Genomic DNA, 6,918 nt, shown 5'->3' with positions numbered 1-6,918 from the left:
AAAGGGGTGGACGTAGGCAAGGGGCTGAACCACATTAATATCGTTTGTCAAGTTTTTTTCCTTATACTTTTTAATTTATATTTTGTGCATAGTTTATGTTCTATATATTGTGATATAATTATTAGTATCTTGCCAAGAATTTATATTTTGTAAAGAAAAGCAAAAATATGCAAAGGAGTCTATTCACCCCCCCTCCCACTAGACTCGACTCTAGGGCCAACACATGGATTATATTCCCAAATATTGTGCAAAAGAGTTGAGTTCTAAAGATTCATACTCATGGCCACTCTCATTTCTAATTTTCTTAATTTTTTCTACCGAATTGATTTTCAACTACGAGGAGGAAAATTTAAAACTTTTCAAAAGCATCACTTTTATTTTTGATAAATAAACAAGCTTATATTTTGAAAAATCATCAATAAAAGTGACAAAATATTTATTTCCTCCACGAGCTAAAACTCCTTCAAATATTCACACAAATTTGTGTGAATTAAATCTAACAAATCAATATTTTTCTCAACACTTTTTTGAGACCCTTTTGTTATTTTAGCTCTACTACATGACTTCTATTTTTCAAAATCATTTCCAACATTTGGGATTAATCTCAAATTACTCATGATTCCTACATATCTACTATTTACATTGAAAGTTAAGGTGTAGTCCCAAGAGGGGGGGGGGGTGAATTGGTTTATTAAAATTTTCTTTTAATTCTTTTTATGAATTCTTAATCTCTTATTGATTTATCAAACACACTACAAAAACTTAGATATTTATTCAATCCACAAACCAACACTTCAATACAACACAAGTAATACTTAAAAAATCAAACAACCAATTAAGCAACTAAAGTAATCAACCACCCAATCAAAATGTAATATTCAACTCCATGGCAATTCTCAACTTTTTGCAAGAACTCAAGATATTTAGTTGTATGTAGCCCTATGAATATATGTAAGCCCTGTAGTGAATGAAATTTGTTTGCACGCTCTTAACTAATATTTCCACAAACGATTAAACAACGTACCCCCTTTTAGGTTTCTGCAAAAGTTTAACCAAAATGTACTTTCTTATATTAAGAGTCTTCTTTAATCTCAATTTTCAACTTTCAGCAACTTGCACTTTGCATACAGCACACAATTTATATATGCTGAAAAGTAAAGAGAACGGGTAGAGAATGACACCAAGATTTTTACGAGATTCGGCTTATCCCAAGCCTACGTCTTCGCCTTAGGCCAATACCACTTAAGGATTCCACTAGAACACTCCTTTTCAGGTTGAGCAAACCATTACAAGCGATACCCCATAATTAGTCACTCCTTCAATAGGCTAGAGCAACACCTCTCCAAGTGATACACCATGCTTAGTCACTCCTTCAATAGGTTAGAGTAACACCTCTCCAAGCGATACCCGATGCTCGATACAACGATCCAACAACTTGGACCTTCAATTCACTATAAGGAAACAAGAAACAACCCTTGTGTACAATAACACTCTTACAAGAGCATATTAGTACAATTTCAAGCACTATATAGTTCAATATTCAAATATCAAATTGAAATAGAGTGAAGCTCAATAATGATTTCACCAAGTTTCTTCTTCTAGACGAGAATCAACAATAGAACTCAGTGTAGGATGTTTCAGCACTTCAGTATTCTCTCAGCAATTCGGTTTAGCAAGAGTTGAGCAAGAGAGTTTTTGAGAGAGCAATATGGCTTTCATCTTTGAAACATATTTTCAATTTTTTTGGTAAATTTAATTTGCTAAAACCATGTATTTATAATCTTTCAAAAGTAATTTTGTGCTGCCCAAGATTACTTGGAGTATTTCCCAAGTTTTCATAAATTTTGGGGCAAAAGAAACCTTTATTTGGATTTTAAAACATTTAAAAAAATTAGCCGTTAACAATGTTCGGTAGATTGAAGTGTCGAGTTCAGTCTTTTGAAGTACCTTAAAATACTGAAAAATTTAGTCTGGATACAAGGGCAGACGACTGAACTGAGGGTTCAGTCTTTTGAGGGTGTACTGCCTCTTCTGTATTCCTTCAGGAAAAAAATTAGCAAACTGAACTTGTTCTTTAGTCTTCTGAAGAAATTCTTCGGTAGAATGAAGTTAAACTTCGGTCGTCTGAAGCAATACTTTTGTCTTCTGGAATATTAGTTCAGTCTTCTGGGCAGTCACTTTTCTGGTTTTTCATTTTAGTTTTCAAAAATTCTTTGCTCTCTTGCTTTGATTACTTATAAAACATTTTCCGGGGTTTGAAATAAGGTCTCTAAGTCCATAATTACCCCTAAAGAGTTTCAAAATATTTCATGAGATATTTAAACATGAAGTACTTACATCATGGTCGTAAAGCCTAAAACTCTAAGCTTGAAGTTTTCATGCTTGTCTTTCTTTGACTCCATCTTATCTTCAAGCTTCAATATACTTTAACCTTTTAGCAATTTCTCTTTAATATTCATTCTATCATGATCTTCAAGCTTTATTAGATCATCTTCGAATCCATGTCTTAATATTTTTTAAACTTCATTTGATCATCTTTCTTTGGAGTATAAGCTTTCAATGATCCTTGTGAGCACTTGACCTTGTATTCATATACTTGAGTCCTGAAATACCATCACTTAACCAAATATGTTAAGTTCCTATGATTTGTTATCATCAAAACAAGATTTTAAGCCTTGTAAGGCCAACAAGTATGATATAAACAAGCATGCTAAAAATTTAAGGAAGAAAGCAAGTAAACAAAACTTGAGGATGATTTATTGGCATTCTCAAAGACTTAATTTAAACATCCTATCACAAACATAACATTTGCCCATAAATATCTCTTCTTAGTAATTACATTTTGATTAGATTCCTTGGTTTGTTTAAACCCAACCTTCTTAAGAAGAAAACTTGACATCGAATTGTTTCTAATGGAAGGAGTATAATACATATAATTTTATATTAATACCCTTACAAATGCAAAATTCAATTCAACCTAACCACTACCAAGCAATTGGGTGGTATGTGAATCACCAAGCATAATAGTTTTAGGTTCCTTAAAAGGAGTGTACTCCTTGAACCAAATTTCATCATAGAAGACATGTCTATTAGCACCTGAGTCTGCCCAACCACCCTTTAATACTATGGACCATATTTATGTTTGTAATCATTGCCACAAATGGTTCCTCAACTATATTGGCTTGAGGATTAGGTCTACATTTTTAAAATTTACAAATTCGAGCAATATGCCCACTTTTGCCATAAACGAAGCAAGCATTATTGCTTTGCTTGTTTTGATTATAAGGGGGTCTTTGATTCAAATTCTTTTGATTAGGGCTACCCCCTATTAAATTTGTGAGGTATATCGTTATTTTTAATATTTTTCTTCTTAGGCTTTAATTTCGGGTTTTTAGGAAAATGACCATTAGGAAAAGTAGTATGTTTGAAAACAATTAAATTTACCTTGGTGATATTACAATTATTAGTATTACCATTGCTTTTCTGCATAAGCGCATCTTGCCCTCTTGCCTCCTTCTCTACTTGGATTTGAGTTATCAAAGCCTTAAGAGATATATCCTTTTGCTTATAACACATGCTCTTTTGGAATTCTCTCTAAAATGGGGGTAACTTATCAATGATTCCCTCCAAAACAAGATTGTCTCCAATCTTGATGCCTTCAGATGTAACTCTGCCACTATCATCTAAAAATCTTATGCTTGCTTTACAACTAGTTTCCATCCACCATTTGATAGCGCAAAAATCTGCTAGTTGCATATTTCTTTACTCCCGCCTCCTTGGTAGCATACTTATTCAACAAATTCCTCAAATTTTCCTAGCGAAGGAATAAGTAGTATCATAATAATCATTAAAATGATCGGTGAGACATTTTAAAATGTAAAACTGACATTTATACTTATCCTTTTTGTATTGTTACAACTTTTCATGGTGGTTGATTTACTCGCCTTCAGCCATGTTGTTGGTATTAATTTTGCTGGGATGCATCTCGGTAAGAACATAGGTAACCTTGAGGAGACTGAGGCAGAAGAGCACCTTGTCTTTCCATCTCTTGAAATGGGTTCCTCTAAACTGGAAAGGCTTGTTGAGATCTCTAATATTTTCATTGAGCTTTTCAACTCTAGGCTCCATATTATTGAATCTCCTTAAAATTGTCAGGAATATAGTACAAATAAAAAAGAAAACTTAATCACAGATAAAATACAAACACAATTCATAATTAAGTTGAGGTATGGATATGTCACTCTCCTTAAGAAGATTCAAGCCCTCTACCATTTTTTCGGCTTAATCCATGAGCTGGTGTAGCAAAATTTTAGTTTGACTTGTCTTCCCTATGATACAACAACCTGATTTGAATCGTACGACTTTTTCCAATTCCACACAAATTGAAGAATTCAAAACCCACAAAAAACACCTTTGTTAAGTTGTCAAATTCTCTATACTTGAATGATAGAGTAGTATGATAAGAGCGATGCAAAGAGAGTGACGTGTAGAAATTAGTTTTAAAGCCAATGTCGTAGGGTATTATAATAGGCACACAAGATCTAAAAATAAGGTACACTTAATATTTAAAATTTAAGAAATATAAAAAATCATAAATTCAATAAATAAATATCTAACTCTAATGTATATGTTCTTTCCAAAGGTTTAATTATATAAAAATTTAATTCAAATAGGCATGTCCATTCCAAAGACTCAGTTCAATAAAGTCTAACTTCAAAATTGGTACCATTTCTAAAAGATAATTAATCAACTTTGATAATATACTATTAAAATAAATTAACAAAGCCTAGAAGATACATGTTATTTTAAAATGGTTAATCAATTTTAATAATATAGTATTAAAATAAACCAACTGGTGGTATGGAAGGAGTTGGGTGTAGTAGTAGGCACACTATGCCTGATGCTTTTGCTTTGCTTTGCTTGTGTCCATGCATTTTTAAGATAGCGCCCTGAAAGCAAAGTGCAAAAGCTAGAAAATTTTATAGAGCTAATCGCCTGCTATATGCTTACCGGTTGCCATCGCCAATCAATCATTGAGATTTATGAGATGCACGTGGTTGGTTTTGTCGCACGTGCCTTCTTTCCCACGTGACTGACCTGCGTGTTCAAACATTAATTAATTCTCCTTCCTTATCTTCTTTCTGCGGTTCAACCCTTCCAACTCTGGCATGGAAAGCGACTCACACCTGCGTTCCGTAACGGTGCAGATCTTCTCCGCTGTGCGACCACCGATCGCCGACAACAGTACCATCTTTACCCTGATGAGATGATGGAAATTGTTTTTTTTTTTTATATATAAAAATATTTAAGAACAGATCAGGGAGATTCCTCATTTAATGCGTATCAAAAAAACACTAGATGGTCCGACATTTTTTAAACAAAAGACGTTGAATTGTTCAGCATTTTTTAGACAAAAGACACTGAATGGTTTAACATCTTTTAGATTGAGAGAGGTATGTATTGTTTGAGGCGTGACAGCCAAAAAGCATTGGATGGTCCAGCATTTTTTGTTCGGGTATTTCTCATCTTTCTCCTTCCTTTTTCTTTGCGATTCGCAGAGCATGTCGTGGGTGGTTTAGGAGAGGAAAGGACGAGCTGACGGCTGAACGATCTGACGACTTTGCAAGCGACCATTGATTCGGATCGGAGAGACAACCGTTGTGAGACAAAGCCAAATCCGAACGTTGGGGAAGGCATCTGTATATAAAGGAGGGAGATAAGGTGTGTTTCCTACATTTAAACAATCATCATGTTTTGTTAAGACTCGTTGTTTTGAGTACAAATTTGTATTAGTTTATAGTAGAAATTAGTATTTGATCCCTTGAATTTGATTGTATTGAATTAAATTTGGTGATTTGAAACATCATTTGGAAACCCCCAACTTGAGTTTAGGGTTTATTTTGTTCATATTTAATTTATTTGAAATTGTTCTTGTCTTGAGTTTGAATTTTTTTTGTTGCTATTAGTTTGATTTTTCCTCTTTATGTTTTGCTAGTTTCTTAAATTTCTCATTTAAGTATCATTTTCCTTATTTTTGGATAAACCATATAACATAAATTATGCTTATTTTATTATGATTTCCATGCAAAAGTTGTGTGATTCTTTGAAATTGTGTAAAATATACCATGCAAAATTATCTGCTTTGAATTTGTGTTTGATTATTTGATTCTTTCATTATGTTATGTCCTTTATTTAGGCTTCCACTATCTTTCCTGAGTTGATAGGTTGTATGAGTTACGAAAATTATAAAAATTCTTATCACGCTCCAAATATTTAAATAATTTTATTTTTCAAAGTTAAAAAAAAAAATTACATGCAATACCTTCACATGAATTATAATGATTCAAATTTTAAATTAATATTAATATTAGTAATGTTAATAAACTTCATCTTTTTCCCATCCACATTCTTATAAACAAATTCTTCTAATAACATATCTATTATTTAATGTAGGTACCATCAAGTATGGTGGTAAATTACTTAATTGTTTTTTGAGTCACATGTGACATGAAATTTAATTTTGACAATTGAGTTGATGATTATTCTTAATTTTCTAATCAAATTTAGGCTTATCCAATGACAGGCTAGGTTCTCTTTTCATCCATAGCCCAATATTCACTTGTCATCCATTGAGGCATATTGACAAGCGAAGGGGTAGAATTTAGGAAAGGGGTATGATATAGGGAAGAAATCAGTTGGTTTGAAGGGGTAGGATTTATTAACATTGAATGCAAGAGGAGCATGACAGCAAAAATTAGATATGCTTGCGTTTTGATTAAGGACTCCTCGGTGGGGTGTTGGATGACAACAATCAAATCCACCTATTATCTCGAACACCAAGACCCCAAAGCTAGAGACATCATATTTTTATAGAGTACAACCCATCTATTGCGTACTATAGGGAAATGTAGCCATATC

The 6,918-nt window shown here is 32.9% G+C and overlaps 1 long non-coding RNA gene across 1 annotated transcript; it reads left to right on the top strand.

Annotated features, from left to right (window-relative positions):
- The first annotated feature begins 5,106 nt into the window (after nucleotides 1-5,106).
- On the top strand, nucleotides 5,107-5,937 carry LOC131166115 (uncharacterized). The gene is made up of 2 exons (XR_009139738.1): nucleotides 5,107-5,244; nucleotides 5,559-5,937. It is a non-coding gene; the product is annotated as an uncharacterized LOC131166115 (long non-coding RNA).
- The last annotated feature ends 981 nt before the right edge of the window (nucleotides 5,938-6,918 follow it).

This window comes from Malania oleifera, chromosome 10, assembly GCF_029873635.1.
Source record: "Malania oleifera isolate guangnan ecotype guangnan chromosome 10, ASM2987363v1, whole genome shotgun sequence".
In the NCBI taxonomy this organism is placed as follows: Eukaryota; Viridiplantae; Streptophyta; class Magnoliopsida; order Santalales; family Ximeniaceae; genus Malania; species Malania oleifera.
The sequence above is the reverse complement of the archived record's forward strand: the minus strand, read 5'-3'. Positions and strand labels throughout refer to the sequence as shown.